Source organism: Cryptomeria japonica, chromosome 10, assembly GCF_030272615.1.
Source record: "Cryptomeria japonica chromosome 10, Sugi_1.0, whole genome shotgun sequence".
Lineage (NCBI taxonomy): Eukaryota > Viridiplantae > Streptophyta > Pinopsida > Cupressales > Cupressaceae > Cryptomeria > Cryptomeria japonica.
This window is the reverse complement of record NC_081414.1, coordinates 395735717-395758399: the sequence shown is the minus strand read 5'-3', so window position 1 is coordinate 395758399 and position 22683 is coordinate 395735717.

The window sequence follows — 22683 nt, the reverse complement described above, 5'->3', positions numbered from 1 at the left end:
TGGTTGAAATTTTCATTTCCTTGGAAGTTTGTCTTTGGTTTTCTCTGTGTTGATTAGTTCCTGTGTATAGTTGGGAGTTGCGATCATATTTGATGAAGTAATTCCCCATGATTGATTTCTATTGTGTTTTTTGCCTATGACCTTAGTTTTGAGTGTCTTTTGCATCCCTTTTGGACTTATCTTGGAGTGGTTTTTGAGACTGAGTGATTTTCTTGAGCCAGTCACAAGTTTATGTTTCTGTTTTCTGAATTTCTAGACTCTATCTCAAATGTACCATTATATGTGTTGTATGCGTCACTTTAATTGTTGAATGCACCAGTATATGTGTCGAATGTGCCACAGAATGGGTCAAATGTGCCATTATGCCCTTTTTAGTGAGTTTTGATGATTTCGTCAGTCTGTAGTCAATTTTTATGAATTTGGCTTTGGGTAAAAGTACAAAGTTGTGTCACACTTTTATAAAAGAAATGGCTATGTTGATTAAAATTTTTAAATTAAATCAATAGAAAGTGAAGTATATGTTGAATTTTGAAATAATGTAAACTAACAAAATTTAAATTCTTTTGTCTATTTATGTTTGTAATTTTAACAAATATTTAAAAAATTATTTGAATGTAGTTTTTTATAAAGTAAACACTATAATTTAGTTACTGATTAAATGTTGAAATTGAAGTTACACAAGCCGCAACACTTTATTTAGTAAATTTTACCTTTTTTTCAATGTTTTGGTGTATATTGATAACTTAAAACTTTAGTGCATGGACATATTTTTTACTATTTTTTATAAATATTTATTTTTTCAATAAATTTGAAAAGTTGCGTGTGCTGAAATATAACTCTTTTCAATTCCCATTGTATACACCTAAAAATGGTTTGAAGATAATTAATTAAATAAGCAATTATTTAATTAATCCTCCTTCCCAATTAAATTGAATTCACTAGCAATTTGATTAAATTCCGCCATTCACCTACTTATTAATAAATCTAAGGATTTATTTGATAGGTTCATTTCAATAGTCCCCTTTGATTAATTAATCTGAATTAATTAATCCTCCCCCCCATTTAATTCATTTCTTCTAATCCCCTAATTAATTAAAACAAATCAATTTATGAGTTGTTGAAAGTTAATTAGCCTTTTCCTATTATTTTAATTTTTAAATTCAAATTACCCACATGCCTTCTAACTTCTAACCACCTAACCTAACCATCCCCTAACCTAACCCATTCCACCTAACCCTAGGTTTAACTAATCCTATCCTATCTTTCACATCCTAACCTCCTTATCCTAACCTACTATGGGTTGGATATTCTCCCCTTGAGACACATGGCACTTAGGCCACATGTCTCCTCCCTTGGACACTTGTCACCACAGAGATGACAAGTGTCCCTCCCTCCAACCTCTTCCCCAACTTCCTCCAATTTGACCCTTGATATCTTTAGACTCAATCTTGACTGTTGATTCCTTCCACCTCACCCCTGGCCTTGAAAATCCTATAAATATCCCCCATTTTGGAGCATAAAGGATCCCATCTCATATCATTTTAGGCATTGTTATTATAGGCACATCTCATCTCATTATCATTTAAGCATTATTATTCTAAGCAATTGCATCTTAGATCTAGCTTAATTTGATCATTTTCTAGCATAATTGTTCATCATATAGCATAACCAATCTCTTTTCCTAGCATAATCAATCTCTCATTTAGCTTAATCATGCATCTCATTAGCTTAATTAGCTTCTTGGATCAATCTAGCATAATCCTACATTCATCTAGCTTGCATATCATATCATTTTAAATCCTCCATCTAGGTGTAGTCAAGACACTGGGATTTCTCATCTAGCTCTGAGAGAAAATTCATACTCGCATCTCTTAGGAGGCGATAGGTTGCTTTGTCATGGTTTATCTTTCATTTAATTTCAATTTTCTAACCATGCTTGTAATGATCTATTGAGTGTTTGTGTTGCAGCTGTAGGTATCCTTCTTCACACACATGACATTTTGGCGCCCACCGTGGGGCAAGAAATCTAATTTCTTTGCCTCTCTCATCATCAAATCTTCAATCTCCTAGGTTTTTGGTTGAGCCTATTTTAGAATCTCGTATGAGTACCTTTATAGTACCATATGAGTTTCTTTGTGCACTCGTACGGGTATGTGAGAATACTCATATGATCAGGTGATAATACTCGAATGAATTTCTGCTTCTGTGTTTTTAAAGTAGTTTGCATTTTAGGGTTTTTATGGTTGAAATTTGATATCACTAATGCTAACCCTTGCCTGATTTTGAGTTTTCTAGCACCCTAACTGGTTTTTGTAGGATGATTGTCAAAGATTACACTTGCCAAAGATTCAATTTCTCAAAACAACATGATTACTAATGCATTTGTTTTGCAAGTTGCCTAAGGAAAATCAACAAGACTTTGTGTATTCTTAAGTTTTCTAGGCACACATATTTTGCTAATGGTTAATGAACATCTTGTTTTATATGTTTGAAAAGTTGTCTAAAAGGTAGGAGAGTATGCTCTTGTCCATTTGGACAATTAGAAATTTTGACCCTTGAAGCGCTTTTATGTTTGAGATTTGAGTACCTTTAGCAGGCCTGTCACAGTGGGAAAAAGTAATCACCCTATGAGAACAACCCAAGTGAGTACAGCTAGACCTAAGCTTTCCAACTCACTCTAAAAAATAGGCCTCTCGGGATTAAAGTCTCAGGGGATGGGATTATTTGAGTCTTCTCTTTTGAGATCTCTCATATCAAACATTTAGTAGGGCCTCACTATCTCAATCACGCTTGCATGAATACTTCTTGTTTCAGTACCTTGTTGGTCTATAGGACTCAATCATGACTGCAAGGGGTAATTCCAAATGGAAATCCTTACTACGAACCCTAAGATAGAAGCTACCTGATTCACCTCCGAAAGGGGGATAATCTTTGTGCAAGAGAGATAGTAACTCTCCCAAGACACTTGCCATATCTTGCTCCCATTAGTGTTTGGAGTCGGATAATACGACGTTGAGAATCCATTGCGTGAGACTTAGTGGTTGTATTCTGATTAGCTATTGGGTGTGTACCTAAGTTTGCAAGAAAAGGTTTTCTCTCTCAGCCAACTTCCTTAGGATTTAGCGTGTTGTGCTTGAGGTCACTTATCATATCATGTGTTTGTTGTGTTTTCATCCCTAAAATAGAAACTCGAACATCTAAAACTAGAAAACAGAATCAAAACATTAAACATTTTTGGTCAAAAATTTGTCAAAGTAATTTTTTTGTCTTTTCTTTGTACTTAGTCGTACGAGCTTTCTAAATTTCCATACGAGAAAGCTAGTTTATCATCTGGTTCTGTGGGAATTTTTTGTGTGCGTCAGATTAATAGAGACTTATTTGTTATAAGTTTTCATGTGGTTATGTGGGAAGTGGCGTACGAGTTTAGGTCTTTGTCGTGCGATATTTCTAGTTTATCATATGGGTCTGCCTAAATTATCGTCTGGGACTATCTAAATTGTCATACATATTTTTGTCTATGTCAGTCCATAGTTGTCTTCTTGCATGTCTTTCCCAGATCTATCATGTTTTCTTGGTCAATTTACAGTGAGCATAAACACCTGGTATCTATCATTATGTGCTTAGATTGTCTTCTTGGTTCACTCGGTCAAGTTATCTTCTGTCAAATTGGATTCTAGAACTAGGCACCCCAAGATTTTCAAGTATTCACCTTCAACAAGTTTAAGATCTAACATCTCAAAGTGCATTATCACCTTCTTTGATAAACTGATCACTCAAAACATAGTTTCTCATCAGGATCTATCATCCTCTATTACAAAACTACAACGTTTGGCCAGGATAACCTTGTCGTACATCTTAGGATATATCATTCCTATTGGACTTGGTCTTATCAAAATCATCATCATTGCACTCCAAACCGAAGATCGAAAAACTTCCAAATCTACAAATACTTGAATTATCTTTTCGTGTCATATCGCTCTATCATATCTACATTGAAATTTGGTCACTTATCAAAACACCTTCCAGACAATTGAATCCTTGCACAATATTCAACACACGTGTATGCCCGTTTTAACTAGAGCACAGAGACAAAAGATCACAAAAATGGAAATTGAAACATTTGAAATAACTTAAGAGTATAGGAACATGGAACACGAAAATGAAATACAAGAAGAAGAGGTAACAAATCAACATATCTGAGAAATCAAACTAGATCCTAAATTCGATAAATTTATGGAGAAAATATTGGAGGGAGAAAAAGAAAAATACTTCCTTATGTTAGCAAAATCTGGTGCTCCACTCCCCCAAGATTTTGATGTGAGAAATTTAAGACAAAGGAGAATTGACCCTTTCCATGATAATGAATGACATGAGGAGATTTTTGGTCACAAAAAGCATGATGTATCATTTCCTGATGACACAAGAACTAATGAGGAAACTTCCATTGCCAAAAGGGATGATGTAGAAATTCTCAATAAAGCTAAATCTAATGAGGACACAAGAAAGAGTTGAGATGATACAAGAAGAGATCAAGATCATACTAGAATGCAAACTCATGGTTATACAAGAACAAATCATGTTAATAATCCTATCACAGCCCTTACACAACAAATACAAATGCTACAAACACAGATTCAAGATATGTAGAGAGGAACTATTAGAAGATACTCGCTTCAAGAAAATTGTCCTTACCCATTCGACAGAAATATAAACATGATACTATTTCCTACAAGTTGTGAAACTCCTTGATACAATAAATATAATGGAAGCACTGATCCCCAGGATCATATACGAGAATTTTGCATGATGAGTATGGAGTTTGCACATGAGGATACATACCTGATGAGATTATTTCCAAAGAGCTTAAGTGGACTAGCTATGGAATGGTTCTCCAAACTTCCACCTGGAATTAGATCATTCATAGAATTGATGGATAAATTTTTTTCACAATACTCTTACAACATTCAACATGAGGTCACAATTCTAGACCTATGTAATACTAAACAAAAGAGTGGAGAACCTTTCATGACATTTCTACAGAGATGGAGATGGTTAGCTTCATGATATCCTTGAACGGTGCTGGAATACGAGAAAATAGACATATTCATCGACAACCTAAATAGACAAATGAGCTATCATCTAAAAATGCAATGCCATTAAAATTTTGAAAAGATGATTGATAATGGAATTAGAATGGAATAAGCGATTGTAAAGAATGGTGAGTTGAAGCTATACAAAGAAGGAGTTAATCTTCCTAACAACAATATTAGCAGTTAAATAACAATGATAAGCCTAAATTTTGGAATAGAAATCGAAATATCATCAACAATGGGATAGTGGATAATAACAATTTAAAACCAAAGCAACCAGTTTTCAATTTATCCAGTCACTCAGCAACAGCTCAACAAAACAACAATCACCAAAAATCAACTTTCACTAATTTCTTTCGAAGGAAATTTACAAACATTGGTGAACCACTGGGGTCCGCATTAAAGACGCTTCTTGCAAACAAATTGATTACTTTTCCAGAAGGAAGGAACATTGAACCTCAAGTGAAACCCTCTTGGTGCAATGACAACCATTATTGTGATTTTCATTGAAACAAGGGACATCACACGGATAATTGTCAGTGGTTGAAACATGTCATCCAAGATTTGATTGATAATGGAGTAATAATTGTGAATGGACATACGACAAATGAATCTCATACAGCTTTCAAAACTCTGCTTCCAAATTATGAGAAGGGTGAATCATCAACAACACATAATGGTAAAGGTAAAGCAAAGGTGAACTATGCTCATGCATATGACAATGTGTTAAATGTGATTATAGTTACAGAAAAACAACATCAAGAACCTGCTCATGCTATCACAAGAAGCAAATCCAAAGTTGTTTTTTCGGGTCCTACAACTAAAACATCATCCACTACGAAACAATACAATCGAGTGGATCAACTACAAAAAACTCCCATGCAAATATCCATCTTAGAACTTTTAAAGCTTTCACCTGCACACAAACAAATTCTTGAAAGAGCATTAGTAGATACAACTATGTCCAAATATATTGATATAGATCAATTCCAAACTATGGTGGGAAACCTCACAACCCCTCATTTCTTATTATTCACTGAAGAAGATGACATGTTCTTGCAACATCCCCATAATGCTCCCTTGCATATTGAATTCCTCATTCACAAGATGCACGTTAAACATGTCCTAATAGATGGGAGAGTTGGCTTAAACATTTTCTCACAAAGTCTTGTCTGTGCTCTAGGTTATTCTGAAGAGGCAGTGCATCTCTGAAAAAAGATAACAATCAAAGCATATGATGAAGAAGAGCGTTCCTCTAAAGGAATTTTGATATTACCCATCAGAGTAGGACCTTTGCAGAAAGACACAGCATGCCAAGTTCTAGAATTGGATCTACCATACAACATACTCTTGGGAAGACCCAAGATACATGACATACAAGCTATTCCATCAGCATATCATTAGTGCCTGAAATTTCCCTACAATGGGTAGGAAATCATGATCTCAGCAGATTCAAATCCATTTCAGTACTATAGTAATCTAAAACCAGATCAAGAGGTCATTGTTCCTCATAATAGAGAGGCATCATCTTCAAACACGCAATCCAAACGAATATCATTTGCCTCAATTCTGTCACGTATGGAAAAATAAATACAGCTAAGAGATCGAGGGAATGGAGAATATTCACTATCACAATCACCACTTTCTCCTAAATCCTATGGAAAACCATCAATCTCTAAACAACAACCAATTGTGAAACATCTTCCAATATTTGATGGAGCATTTGTTAGTGTTGGAACCTTATCAGAGGAAACAAAAGACAAAGATGTGCTACAGTGGCTATACAAGGATAAAGAAGTCCAACAAAAGATCAACAATGCTAGAATACCTACAGAAAATAATGGAAAAGGATTTAACATCCTTCAAAAAATGGGATACACTAGAACAAGTCCTATAGGAAAATGAAAAAGAAGGTATCTCATAGCCTATCCAACCTCATATTCAACAGGCTACAGACAAATCCGGCTTAGGATATAGAAAAGTTACTCTACAAGAGGATACACCTTCTATTCAACAACAAGATGAATATGAAAACAAACAAGAACAACTTGCAATTGAAAGGGAAGAAACAGTTGCCAAACAACAAGTGAAGACAAACATGAAATGGAAAAAGAAGCAAGCTTTTAATCAACAGGAAAAACAAACTAAAGACACCTTCGAATCAGCATTAACTCCTAATCAAAACAAACAAGACGCTAGTACAAATCAAGGAGAATTGATAGCGAGGTTGACAGAACTCAATATCAGCCTAGAGGAAGCTGAATATGAGAGAAGAAAAGATATAGCAAGAAAAATAGACGAAAAAAATCAAATGCTATATGAACAAATTTGCAGATTGCATGTTGCAAGTGACATAGATTCTAATGAATGGGAATGGGATTCCTATCATCTTGAACAATCAACTGAAGAAAATTTCTTTGAAGAAGATGTAGGAGTCGATGTGGCTCATACATATGTGGGGAAAATGTTAGGAACTATCCCACTTGAATTAGAATCACATTCGGTTGACTTGGACTTAATCGAGGACGATCAGGAGCTACTTGTGAGAGATCATTCTGATGAGAGTATTGTTCTAGACATTGAAATACATATCAAAAACTTTGACATCTCTATCATGACCCTTAATACCTCTGAAGAATCTCAACCTGTGGACCCCTTACCTCCAATCCATCTTGAACTTATTGACTGGTAAAACAAAAGACATACTGCAATTGATACATTTCCTAATGACCATGACATATCCTTATATCAATTGAATCTGCAACAACTTTCCCCAGGAATTCCAACAATGCATCTTCCAATCAAATGGGTGCCAAATCTCCTAGTCGCAAAAGTGAAAATAAAGAAAAAAATATCAGGTCTAATGTTGAAAACCATTTATAGGCAACATTAGACTAATAAAAAGTAAACAAAAAGAACACATCTAATGGTGAAAAACTCCTCAAGGCATTGGAAGATGGGAGATTTGACAAATTACCTGAGTACTATCAAGAAAGCTCATCCATTTTGATCGAACCAATAGAGGCAATTAATATTGGCACAACACAACAACCAAAGATTCTGCATCCAGCAACTTCTCTATCAGCACAAGAAATGCACCAATATATGGACTTCTTCAAATGATGGCAAATAAATTTCACCTAGTCATATGCAAACATGTCAGGGTTAGATCCAAATCTTATTATGCATCACTTAAATGTTAGTCTAGGAGCCAAACTAGTTAAGCAGAAATTAAGGAAAATGCATCTCATATTGCTCTTCTTGTCAAAGTAGAACTAAAAAAATGATTGGATGTAGGATTCATTAGACCTATAGCATATCCTAAATGGGTATCAAACATCATTCTTATTTCCAAGCCAAATAAAAGTATTAGAGTATGCATAGAATTTAGAGATCTTAATAATGCATGTCTAAAGGATGACTTTCCTTTGCCTAACATTGACATCATTGTGGATTTAACTATTGGACACTCCATGTTTTCTCTAATGGATGGTTTCTCTGGATACAACTAGATTAAAATAGCACCTGAAGATCAAGAAAAGACAACTTTTACATGTCCATGGGGTACTTTCTACTAGAAGGTCATGCCTTTTGGACTAAAGAATGCAAGTGCTACATATCAAAGAGCAATGACAACGATATTCCATGACATGATGCATACATTCATGGAAGACTATGTGGATGATATATTAGCCAAATCATACAACAAAGAATAACATATAGGAATACTTGAAAAGATCTTTGACATGTTAGAATAGTACAAGCTACGGCTCAATCCCAAGAAATGTGCCTTTGGTGTCACTTCAAGAAAGCTATTCAGATACATTGTTTCAGCTAGGGGTATCAAAGTCAATCTAGCTAAGGTCAAAGCAATCATGGACATGGAATCTCCCATTAATATCAGTCAACTAAGATCACTCCAAGGAAGACTACAATCAATCAGAAGATTTGTTTCTTAGCTAGCAGATAAATGTCAACCATTTACTCATCTATTGCACAAAAATGTTAATTTCAAGTGGGACCATCAATGTGAGGATGCATTCAACAAGATTAAGGCCTATCTCATGCAACCATCCGTCCTAATGTCACCAATTCTAGGAAATCTGTTGTTACTATATGTGTCAACCACAGAAGTATCATTAGGAGTTTTTCTCATACAACAAGATAATGAAGGCAAAGAACGAGGCATCTACTACATTATTAGAACATTAGTGGGATACGAGCTCAACTATTCACCAACAAAAAAATCATGCTTGGCGGTAGTGTTTGCTTCTCAAAAATTAAGATGCTATCTGCTATCTCACTCCATCAAGTTGATTGCTAAAATTGATCCATTGAAGTATTTTACTTAGCAAGGCGACCTTGACAGGAAGACTAGCAAAATGGATCATGATCCTAACTAGGTTTGACATTGAGTATGTGGACAGAAAAGCTATCAAGGGGAAAGTCATTGCTAACCAACTAGCAGAGGCACCGCTTCAATATGATCATCCTTTATACATTGAATTTTTCAGATGTTGATATCCTAATAGTCACCACAAAGACATGGTAGTTATACTTTGATGGTTCATACACATAGCATGGATTAGGAGCAGACATTCTATTCATCACACCACAAGGTCATATAATTCCTAAAGCATACAAATTAAGCTTTCCATGTACCAATAATACAGTAGAATATGAAGCTTTGGTCACAGGAATAAAGATGGCTATAGAATGGAACATTACACAACTTCGGGTCTTTGGAAACTCTTAGCTCGTCATCAATCAAATCAATGATGATTATCAAATAAAGGATGAAAAGATAATACCTTATAAGAATATGGATTATGATGTCAAGAAATACATTGTAGAAATCACTTTTGGGCAGATTCCGAGGAATGACAACAAAGTAGTAGATGCCATGGCAACACTTGCTTCTCTACTTCAGACACAGGAAAATCAAGAGTGTTACGAATTCCTGGTGGAAGAGTTGTTTTACCCTGCACATAATTGTCTCGATTCTCAAACTATTTGTCACCTTGTTGGGCATGATTCCTCCCACTATGGCCAAACTTATACATACCTGAAAGATAATATCCTCCATCCTGACTTGTCGAAGAACCAAAAGAGAAACTTTATTCACCAATCCTCCCATTATACTCTTGTCACAGATACCCTTTTTAAATGAAGTCTGGATGGTACTCTCTTAAGATGTCTCGAGCAAGAAGAATCTAAGAAGGCCTTAAATGAATTCCATAATGGTATTTATGGCACTCATTCAAGTGGTCTTACCCTTTCAAAAAAACTCATACGCTTGGGCTATTATTGGCCAACTATGGAACGAGATTCTTTTCAGATAGCTAAAACATGCAAACAATGTCAAATCCATGGAAATTTGATTCATGCACCAACACAAGAGCTTCATGCTTTGGCAACCTCTTGGCCTTTCTGCCAATGGGGTCTTGATCTAGTAGGAAAAATACATCCTCCTTCATCCAATGGTCACAAATTCATCCTTGTAGCTACAAAATATTTCACAAAATGGATTGAGGCAGTACCTCTCATAAATATAATAGGAAAACAAATTGTTGCATTTATCTTGAACTACATCATATGTCGCTATGGCATACCCATGACCATTATCAGTGATAATGGGCGACCACTCAAGAATTAGGATGTACAAGAGCTATGTGAGAAATTCAAGATCCAACATAGATTTTCCACACCCTACCATCCACAAGGGAATGGGCAAGCAGAAGCATCAAACAAAACTATTCTGAAAAATTCTCAAAAAGACAGTGAATGATGTTGGCAGAGATTGGCATATTAAATTGAACCCTGCTCTATGGGCCTACTATACCAGTATTCACATACCAACAAGCATCACACCTTTCTTTCTTGTCTACGGATCAAAAGCAATACTTCCAATAGTAGTAGAGATACCTTCTCTATGAGTATCATTAAAAGGTCTTATCCCAGATGAAGAACAATGAGTATCTAAACTACATGAGTTAGAATTGATCCATGAATGAAGACAAAATTCCTTTGATCATTTCAAGGTGTATCAGCAAAGAATGTGTCACAGTTACAATCACAAGGTCAAACCAAGAGTGTTTCAAGTTGGAGAACTAGTACTAAAGGAAAATCCACGCAATCAAGCAGATCAAGAAAAGAAAGGGAAATTTGAACCAAACTGGTTGGGTTCGTTTGTGGTCACAATAGTATTTTGATCAGAAGCATATCAGCTATCAACAAAGGATGAAGATAAACTCGAGCAACCCATCAATAGCATGCATCTGAAGAAGTTTTATGTCTGAAAAAGCAAAAAAATACAAAAAAAAGTGAAAAAAAAAAATAGTGAAAAATAAAAAACAATGGAAAATACAAAAATACAAAAATAGCGAAAATAAAAAGAAAAAAAATCAAATATGAGAAAAAGTGCAATAAAAATAGATGGTGAAAACTTGGTAACAAGCGTTATCTGTTAGCTAGCTCTTCCATCTATTAGTTCATGCATCCTTCCGCTTGTATTCATTTCCATCAATGTTGTCCATATCCACAAATAAGCCTTTGTACATACGCAAGCATTGCGGATGATTTCTCACCATGGTTTGGATCATTGGTGTAATACCCTAAAAATGGTCACCTAAACCATGGGCCCCTAATCTTGACAACATCACCAAGGTCCTAACCAAAGGCAATTAAATCAACCTTGAGCACCTAATTAATTAATTCTTCAATCATTAATGTTACATGGCAAGCTAACCACTCTATATTAATTATATTTATTTAATTAATTAAATCATTCCAATTAAATCATTTTAATCAATTATCGTGTTTATTTAATTAAATATCCTAGTATATTTAATTAATTAATAAATTTGCCATTAATCATTAAAAAAAGAATTAATTTACAAAAAGAGGAAGTAATCTGCAAAAGAAAGAGTTAAATTGAAAACAAAAGAAAAGAATTAAATTGAGAAAGAAATCAAATTTAAGATATTTCTTTTTCTAAAATTGAGATAACGTGAGAAATCAGAAGAGCAATTAAATCGAATTAATCATTTTCTTTAAAAATAAAACTCAAAGATTTTCTTGAGGAAAGAGGTTCAGTTATATTGAAAAGCCCTTTTCTAAATAAAAATCTTGAGAAAATTAAAGAAAGGTGCATGGAATCGACTATTTTTATCTCAAGTGCATGGAGTCAACTAAATTTTATCTCCAATGTAGACTTAGACTTATAATTTGAATGCATTCAATCAAGCTATAATTGGAATCTATCTCAAGGTTAACTTAATATGATCTCTCAATTATTTCAATTAACCTGGATTGTGCTTTTTCTTGAGGAATCTCAATAGCTCATTGCTAATCGATCTTGACCCTTGGTCTCTCTTTTGAGTCTCTATAAATTTAGCCTTTATCTCTCATTCAAAACAACCTGGAGATTTATTGCTATTGCACAGTTTTTACTCTGGAGTCACTGAAGATATTGTGCTTTGAGATTATTGCATCTTAATTTAGCTTTTTGCATATTTAGTTTAATAATGATTGTTTGAATTCATCTAGCTTAATATTCATTCATCTAGCTTAATCTTGCATCAATTTAGCCTATTCTTGTGCTCATATAGATTAAATCCTTCATCTTGGTGTAGTATAGTCACTAGTATTGCTTAGACAAGTCTGAGAGCAAGTCTATACTCGCATCTTTTAGAAGGCAATAGGTCAATTTTCTATGGTTTTTTATATTCATGATTATATTTGTCTAACCATGCATGAAATGACTTAATTGAAGTGTTGTGTCTTACAGCTTACAGATACTTATCCACTTTTCACATGCACATTTTTGGCGCCCACCATAGGGCAGAAGACTACATCTTTTGGCCTTGTAGATTAGCTCACTTTTATTTTTTGAATTTATTTTTCGGATTTTTTTCATACAGTTACGAGTTTTCACAGAGGCCTGAATGAAAAACTACAGGTATCGTACAGTCCGTCACAAATTATCGTACGGCTGGGTGAGAATACTCATATGGTATTTTGTTTTTTGGTATTAAAACAAACTGCAATTTTAGGGTTTTTCTTATTGAATTTTTATGGTACTAATGCTAACCCTGGCTTGTTTTCTGTCTACCTGAGAGATTTTGACATCCTAACCAGTTTTTGCAAAACGCTTGTCGAAGAACACACCTGTCGCACAAAAATAATATGACTACTTATTTGTTGTTTTTGCAGGTTGCCTGAGGAGATTCAAGTGAACTTCGTGTACTCTTTAAATTCATTTTTTTTAGGCACTTAAATTGCTATCTAGTTAATGAAAAAATCTATCTTTTGTGTTTTAAGAAAAATCTAAGAGGTAGGAGAGTATGCTCTTGTCTTCACAGACAATCAAAAATCTAGACCCTCAAAGATTTTTCTAATTTTTGAGATTTGTGTACCTTTAGCGGGCATGTCATAGTGGGAAAAAGTAATCACCCTATGAGACCAACCCAAGTGAGTACAGCTGGATCTGAGCATTCCAACTCACTATAATAAATAGGCCTCTTGTGATTAAAGTCTTGGAGGACGAGATTATTTGAGTTTTCTCTTTGAGATCTCTCATATCGAGCATTTTGTAGGGCCTCGTGTCTCAATCACATTTATGTGACTACAGCTTGTTTCGGTACCTTGTCAGGCTATAGGCCTCAATCATGCTTGTGTGACTTCAAGGGGTAATTTCTAATGGAATTCCTGACTAAGAACTGTAAGATAGAGGCTACTTGATTCACCTCTGAAAGGGGGATAATCTGTGTGCAAGAGAGATAGTAACTCTCCCAAGATACTTGTCATTTTGTTCCCCCATTACCATTTGGAGTTGGCTAATATGGCATTGAGAATCCATTGCATGAGACTCAGTGGCCTTATTCTGATTAGCTATTGGGTGTGTGCTTGAGTTTGCAAGCAAAGGTTTTCTTCTCTAAGACAACTTTCATAGGGTTAGTGTGTTGTGCTTGAAGTCATTATACATCTTGCATTTTTTCTATGTTTTCATCCCTAAAACTGAAACTGAAATACTAAAACTAGAGAAAACAATCAACAACGTCAAAAACACAATGATCAAAACTCTGTCCTTGTCAAAATCTGGTTTCTGTCAATGATCAAAACTCTGTCCTAGTCAGAAACTAGTCTCTGTCAATCATCAAAACTATGTCCATGTCAGAATCTCATCTCTATCCAGTCATCTATCATACGAATCTACTAAATTATCATCTGGTTATATACATGTTGTCGTACGAGTCTTCATTGGTCCTGTCAGTTTATCATCTGGTCCTGTCAGAATTATTGTCCTGGTCTTCAAAATTGTCATTCTGGTCCTAGAGATTTGTCGTCTGACCTTTAATAGATTGTCGTATGAGTAAACATAATCCTCATTATATTGTCATTTGGAGAACATTAAACTATCATGTGAGTATAGGCAGCAACTTGTACGAGAAATTGTCTGTCTCATCTGAGAACTATCAAATTGTCGTCTGGGTCTAAAAAACTCTATCGTACGAATTCCTGATTTTGTCAGTCTAGAAACTTGTTTGTCTACACATTTTTCTAGAACTATCATACTTTCCTAATCATTCTACAATAAGCATAAATATGATCAACATAATTCTGAGCATAAACAATCTTGATAGTGTACCCCTGCCGTTGTGTTGCACGATTTTGTCGATCATCTTTTAGCTAGTTCAATCAACTACTTATCAAACTAAATCAAACTAATTTACTTAGATCATGGCTTATACACGATAGATTGTTCCTGAAACCAGATTGAGTCTTAGTCACTTATCTCAAAATCACTACATCAAATGAACAACTAGCTTCAATTTGATCTTGGCTTTTACATCACTCCTAGCTCTCGGTCACATCAGTTATAAATGCCCGTTCAAGCCAGAATTTCTTGTAAGAAAGCTACCAAAGGTAAAGGATGATCCTTTTCATTATAGACTAATCTATTCTTTGTAGAAGACCCCATCTCTAAAAAACATTCATCGTTAAATATACCATTTTTTTATCAATCCTTATCTCCCACCATGTCTGGAGAAAGGCAAGAAAGAGAAGCTGCTAAGCACGATACTTATGACAATATCAACACCCATGCTAATGATAGTGAGTCCTCATCTAGTGAGTCTAGAGCCTCTGAACCTACATAAGCTATTATAAATAGCTGTCAAAAGGATTAATATTTCCAAAAAATGATGAAGATTATCATGGCTAGAGAAAAAGAAGATTATTTTCTCGAGCTAGCAAAACAAGGCACTAAACTTCCTACTAATTATAACATTCAAACCCTTATCGCTAAAGAGGAAGAGACACCAATAACATGGGTAAACAAACAATTACAAGCATTACAGACTAAAATCAAAGAAATGAAAAACAAGAATAAATCATCCAAGCAATATTCTCTAGACACGATATGCCCGTTCTCATTTGACAAAAACCTTTACATGCCTCCATTTCCTTCAAGAGTGGAAATTCCTAAGTTCAACAAATATGATGGTAATGCAGATCCTCAAGACCATGTCAGAGAATTTTTTTTCTTTATGTATGGAGTTCATGCACGAATAGACATATCTCATGTGCCTTTTCCCAAGGAGTTTAGGAGGACAAGCTATGGAATGGTTTTCAAGCCTACCTATGGGAATTAAATATTTCGAGGAATTAATTGAATTGTTTCTCCAACAATACTCGTATAACAATCATCATCCAGTCACTATGATCGAGCTTTGTAATACCAAATAGAAAACAGGAGAACCTTTTCTCACTTTTCTTCAATGTTGGAGAAAGATGTTCTCTAGATATTCACGGCCTATTCCATATTTTGAGAAGATGGATATCTTTGTCAATAACCTAATCCCTAAATTGAAATACAATATCGAAATGCAAGTGTACCCTTCATTAAAAAAAATGGTAGATAGTGCCCTCAGAATGGAAGATGTGCTTCTAAAGAAAGAAGATATATCACTTTGGAAAGAAACACAACAAGTTTCTAGTTCCAAAGAGAAGAATAAATATTGGAAATACGGCAAAGATAACAACATAAATATTGTTAATGATGGAGTGGTGGATACTGTTAAACCAAAATCAAAACCCACAATATTTAATCTAGCTAGTGGCACACAAGCCCTCAAAGTAGCTGAAACTACGGTGGAAAACCCTCCGAAGAATTCAAAAGAGTGGTTTAAAGAGAAACCTTGGTTGTCAAAGCCTAAATGCGATTTCAATTCTTTGGAGGAATCATATGAATTAGCTCTTAAGACTTTATTGGCAAATGATCTGATAACATTACCTGATAACTCTAGACCATATGATCCAGAAGTTAAACCCAAATGGTGGAGGGAAAATGAGTACTGTGAATATCATTGAAATAAGGGTCATACAACAAACAATTGCATGAAACTCAAACATGAGATTCAAGACCTCATTGATGTTGGCAAAATTGTTGTTGGAAATCACACGATTAATGTTGATCAAAAATCTTTTAAAGATCCCTTGCCTGCTTATGAACAAGGTGATACCTGAAAAATCCAAGGGAGGTGCCAAAGTCAATTACACCTATGCTAACAATGACAATGTGATCAACATGATTGAATCTTCCCAATCTAAGTATTGGAACGTGATTATAGTCAAAGATATACAACATAAAATGCACACTGCAAATGTTGTAACCCATTCTCAAAAGAAGGTTACTCTAAAAGGAGCTAGTTCTTCAAATCCTGATTAAACAACATCAAACCTACCGACTTCTTCAAATAGACAATCAAATACTATCACAGATAAATCTAAGTATTCAGCTTCATCATCCTCTCCTGGTTACAGCATTGTCAAACAATTGAAATGTACTACCTCTCAAATCTCCAATTTTGAACTGCTTAAGATCTCTTCTGCTCATAGAGAGATCCTAGACAAATATTTGCTCACTACTAATGTCCCCAAAGATTTAGATGTATATCTGTTTCAATCTATAGTGGGTCACCTGACTTTGCCTCATTACCTCACCTTCTCTGAAGAAGATGGCAATTCACTGAGTCACCTACATAACTAGCCATTACACATTGAAGCTATGATCCATAAACTCTTAGTCAAACATGTTTTGATAGATGGAGGCGTTGGGTTGAATGTTTGTACCTACAATCTGCTGACACGGTTGGGATTTTCTGAACATGTCATTGATCCAGCAAAGAAAATAACAATCAAAGCTTATGATGAAGAAGAAATAACTTCTAAAGGTCTGGTACTATTACTGATCAGGGTAGGACCTATGGAAAGAGATGTTATTTTCCAGGTGCTTGACCTTCCTCTTTCATACAACATTTTGTTGGGCAGGCCATGGATTCATGAAATGCAAGCAGTACCATCTACCTATCATCAGTGCTTGAAATTTCCTTATAATGGAGTTGAAGTCAGTATTCTTTCTAATACAAGCTACACGTGTAATACATTGAAACAGTGTATTGATACCTTTGTTCCTCATAACAGAGCAGCCTCTACAGCTGAAAGCTCAAAAACTTTGATGAAAGACTTAGAAAAGAAATTGAAAATCATAGGTACTGGCATAGATGGATATAAGATAGAACCCGTACTCTCACTAATGTCTCTTCCTCCATCACCAAGGTAGTTTGGAAAACTATCTGAGGCTATGAAGCCACAAACTTCAACACCAAATGTCATTTATGATGTTATTTTTGTATAGTCCTCTACTTCCCTTGTAGATGAAATAGAAGAGGAAGCTGAATGGAAAAGAAGAAAGAGACTAACAGATTCATCAAGGATATGTCAACAAGTATGTCAACTACAAGTGATCATTGAACCAAATCACAAAGGAACTTGCAACATCAAAGATGTAGATATTGATACTATACATACTTTCACTAAGCCACTTGAAGAAGAGTCAAAGGCTTCATCTTCTAACTCTTATCACTCTGAAATAAGATCTATTTATGATGTTACCTATTTGACACTAAACTATGAATACTTCATCATGAATGTCGAAACTCTATCTACTAAACCTGTTACTATTGAACCACGATATGTAGTCCAGTCCGAAGTAGAAGATGATGCTAGTGGTAGGTCTGTTGGGTTAGATTCCCTAAATACTAACACAAACTTCGATAATCATGTTCTAACTCTTCCTGGTCTCGAGATGCTTACGTAAGGTAGTCTTCTAGAACTTGACTTGTCAGTACGAGGTTGTGATGACAATATCCTAAATTCCCTTGAACCTGTTAAATCTTTATCCTTGGTACATCCTGAGCTTATTGATTGTACTCTCCAAGATCAACCTTTGAATATACCTACCTTTGCCAATGACTATACATTAGCATGTTATCTTAATGCAGTTGAACAAATGGACTCTTCCACCAATGAACAAAGTGAGAACATGATAGCAGCAAATGTCAAGTATCTTAGTCACAAAAATCAAAAAAAGAAAAATAAGAGTTCTGATGGTGAAACCACACTGTGGTCGTGTCAGAATCAAAACTAGTAAAATTAAAGGACTTACCTAATAGTGAAAACCTCTCTGAGGTGCCTGAAGGTGAGATACTTGACATTTTCCTAATCACTTTCAAGAGCGATCATCAATTCTAATTGAACCTACACAACCAGTAAACATTAGAACAGAAGAAGCTCAGCACACCATATATTTATCTCAATCCTTGTCAGCCGAAAAACTAATAGAATTTGTTGATTTCTTCATGGAAAAGAAGATAAATTTTGCATGGACATATGCTGATATGTCGGGTCTGGATCCTAGCCTCATAATGCATCATCTTTCTATCACTCCTAGAGTTAAACCTGTTAAGCAAAAACTCTAAAAAATGCATCCTCATGTTGCATTACTTGTTAAGGTTGAGCTAGAAAAATTACTAAAAGTTGGATTCATCAGAGCAATTGATTACGCTGAATGGATATCTAATATTGTACCTGTTTCCAAACCTGACAAATCAATACGTATTTGCACAGATTTAAGAGATTTAAACAAAGCTTTTCCAAAAGATGATTTTTCACTGCCCAATATAGACATGATAGTGGACATGACTACTAGCTATGAAATGTACTCTCTAATGGATGGTTTTTCTTGATACAATTAGATCAAAATTGCACCTAAGGATCAAGAGAAAATAGCATTCACCTGTGCATGTGGAACCTTCTACTAGAATGTAATGCCCTTCGGCTTAAAGAATGCAAGTGATACTTATCAAAAAGCTGTAACGATAATTTTTCATGATATGATCCACACAAACATGGAGGACTATGTCAATGATACTCTAGTCAAATCTATGGAAAGAGTGGAAAGATCAACACATCTATTAGAACTAGGTCCAATATTAGGCAAGATGGAAAAATTCAACTTAGACTAAATCCCAAGAAATGTGCATTTGGGGTTACATCTAATAAGCTCCTAGGATATATTGTTTCAGTGAAAGGAATGGAAGTGGATCCAGAAAAAGTTAAGGCTATCATGAAAATTCCACCTCCAAAGAATGTCAATCAAATGAGAAGTTTACAAGGGCGGCTCCAATCAATAAGATGCTTCATTTATCAACTAGCAGATAAGGCTCAACCATTCACAAAGGCATTACAGAAAGGATTTATATACAACTGGGTTAAATATTGTGAACAACATCTAAAGCAGATCAAATAATATCTTTCTAATCCACCTATATTGATGCCACCAATTCAAGTCAAGCCCTTGATTCTCTACATATCAGCTATTGATACAACACTGGGGGCACTTTTGGCACAATAGGATGAGAACAAAAGAGAAAGACCTATATATTATATTAGTAGGACATTGGTGTCATATGAGATGAACTATACTATCATAGAAAAAGCTTGTTTGGCATTTGTCTTTGCATCATAGAAATTAAGACACTACATGCTAGCACATTCTATTAAGCTGGTGGCTAAGATTGATCCACTCAAATACCTTCTCAGCAAAGAAATGCGTATAGGGAGATTGGATAAATGGATCATGGTTCTTATAGAATTTTATATTGAATATATAGAATGCAAAGCTATCAAAGGACGGGTCATTGCAGATCAACTTGTTGATGCTCTTCTTGAAGACAATCAACCTTTGCACATAGAAATTCTGGATGAATCCATCATGCACCTTACTCGACAAACCTAGAAAATATTCTTTGATGGGTCTTTCACTCAACAAGGTTGTGGTGCTGGAATACTTTTTATCACTCCTCAAAGATATTCAATCCCAAAGGCATACAAGATTCTCTTTCCTTGTACAAACAATATTGCAGAATATGAAGCCTTGGTAAATGGAATCAAGCTAGCTATTGAATGGAAGGTTGTTGAGTTACACATCTATGGAGACTCTTAGTTGATTATCAACCAAATCAATGATATATATCAGACTCGGGATGAGAAACAGATGCCCTATAAAAGAATGGTTGATGAACTCAAGAAATACTTTACCTTTGTATCTTTTTAGTAGATTCCTATATCAGCAAATAGAGCAGCAGATGTTATGGCAACCTTGGCATCTATACCACAGCTACAAGAATCTGAGTTCCACTTTGAATTCCTGGTGGTAGAGTTATAATATCTTGCTTATGATTCCCCTGAGTCTCAGATGGTCTATTCTATTATTAGACATGATTCAATCTGGCTATAGCCACATTTACTCTTACTTGCATGACCAAATTATTCTGGCTAATATTACCCGTAATGAGAAAAGAAACCTCATTTAAAACACTTTACGGTATGTCATCATCTCTAATGATCTATATAGGCAAGGTTTGGATAGTACTTTTCTTAGGTGTCTAGAAACTAAAGAGTCCCAACGTGCCTTATCTAAAGTCCATGAAGGTATTTGTGGATCTCATTCAAATGGTCTTACTTTAGCTTAGAAACTGCTAAGGGCTAGCTACTACTGGCCAGATATGGAAAAAGATGTTATAAAATTTTCTAAAACTTGTGAGAAGTGTCAGCTACATGGGAATCTCATACATGCTCCAGCAAGGGATTTAATACCTTTCATCACACATTGGCCTTTTCAACAAAGGGCATTTGACCTCAATGGCCAAATCTATCATGCATCATCTAATGGACACAAGTTTATCATAACTATCACTGAGTATCACTAAGTGGGTTGAAGTGGTTCCGCTAATTAAAGCAACTAGTAAACAAGTAGCATTGTTCATCCTTAACTATATCATTTGCGGGCATGGGATACCTTCTTCAATTGTGACTGACAATAGAGGGCAATTTTTAAAAAAAGATCTAGATGATCTCTATGAAAAGTTCAAAATCAAACAGCATTGGTTAGCCATATACTACCCTCAAGGTAATGGACAAGTTGAAGCATCTAACAAAAATCTGCTGACTATCTTGCATAGAATGGTAAACAAATATGGAAAGGATTGGCATCTGCAGCTCAATCCTGCACTATGGGCTTATAGAACAAGTATTAGAACACCTACTGGGGCTACACATTTTTCTTTGGTGTATGGATCCGAGGCAGTCCTACATGTTGAGGTGAAAATACCTTCTTTGAGATTTTCTATGTAAGGTCTTATTACTGATGAAGACTATAGAATATCTAGATTGCAAGAACTCGAGTTGCTCAATGAACGTTAGCAAGTGGAATTTGATCATCTGCAAGTTTACCAAAAGAGGATGCCTAGAGGTTATAACAAGAAAGTTTGACAAAGAGAATTTTATGTTGGTGACCTTTTTTTGAGAGAGAATCCTAAAAATCAATAGTTTTGAGATAACAAAGGGAAGTTTGAACCCAACTGGTTGGGTCCCTACATCGTTACTGTAGTCTTTGGCTTTAGTGCCTATCAACTCTCAACATCAGAAGGAGAACAGCTCCATGAACTGATCAACACCTTCCACTTGAAGAAATTCTTCACTTAGTATTCTCTGCTCCAACAACCTATACAACTAAAAATTCCTGAAAAAAAATAAAAATCAAAAATCAAAAAAATCAAAAAAGAAAAAAAGAAAAAAAAAGAAAATCAAATGCCTTGGTGAAAACCTAGTAAATAGGCACCTTGGTAGTAAAAAAAAAAAAGGATCTTTGCCAAGCAGGGGAAAACCTAGTAAACAAGTGCCTCTTGTACTCGAGTGCTCCATATATCAATGCAAATTTGGCATTTCTCATTTTCATTCCTGCTTTCCTGCATCTTTGCTTTTGCTTGTACATATCTTTTAGTCACTTTTGTCACATTTGGTTCTCTTGGAACCCTTATGGATTGAAACTGATCAATGTCCTAGTCTTAGGGTAATCGATTGATCAATTTACATATCTTAAGCAGTATCAACCAAGTCATCTTTCTATCGGTAGTACCAGGTCATCCGCTCTGAGTCACTCATCTGTCTCCAAACTACTAAAGAGTTTTATCACTGAGTAAACAAGCAAAACAAGACTACTAAAAACAATCACTAAATTGTTTGAGATATGATTGACATTTTCTTTGTGTGTTGTCTTTTACATTGGTTTTCGATTATTATTCCCTCTGAATAATCTTCTTTGTTTTATGCTTGTAGGAATGATTTTGATGATCTGGAAACATCTAATCAGCTGGGTGTCTGTGATAAGTGCCTTCACATCAAGGTG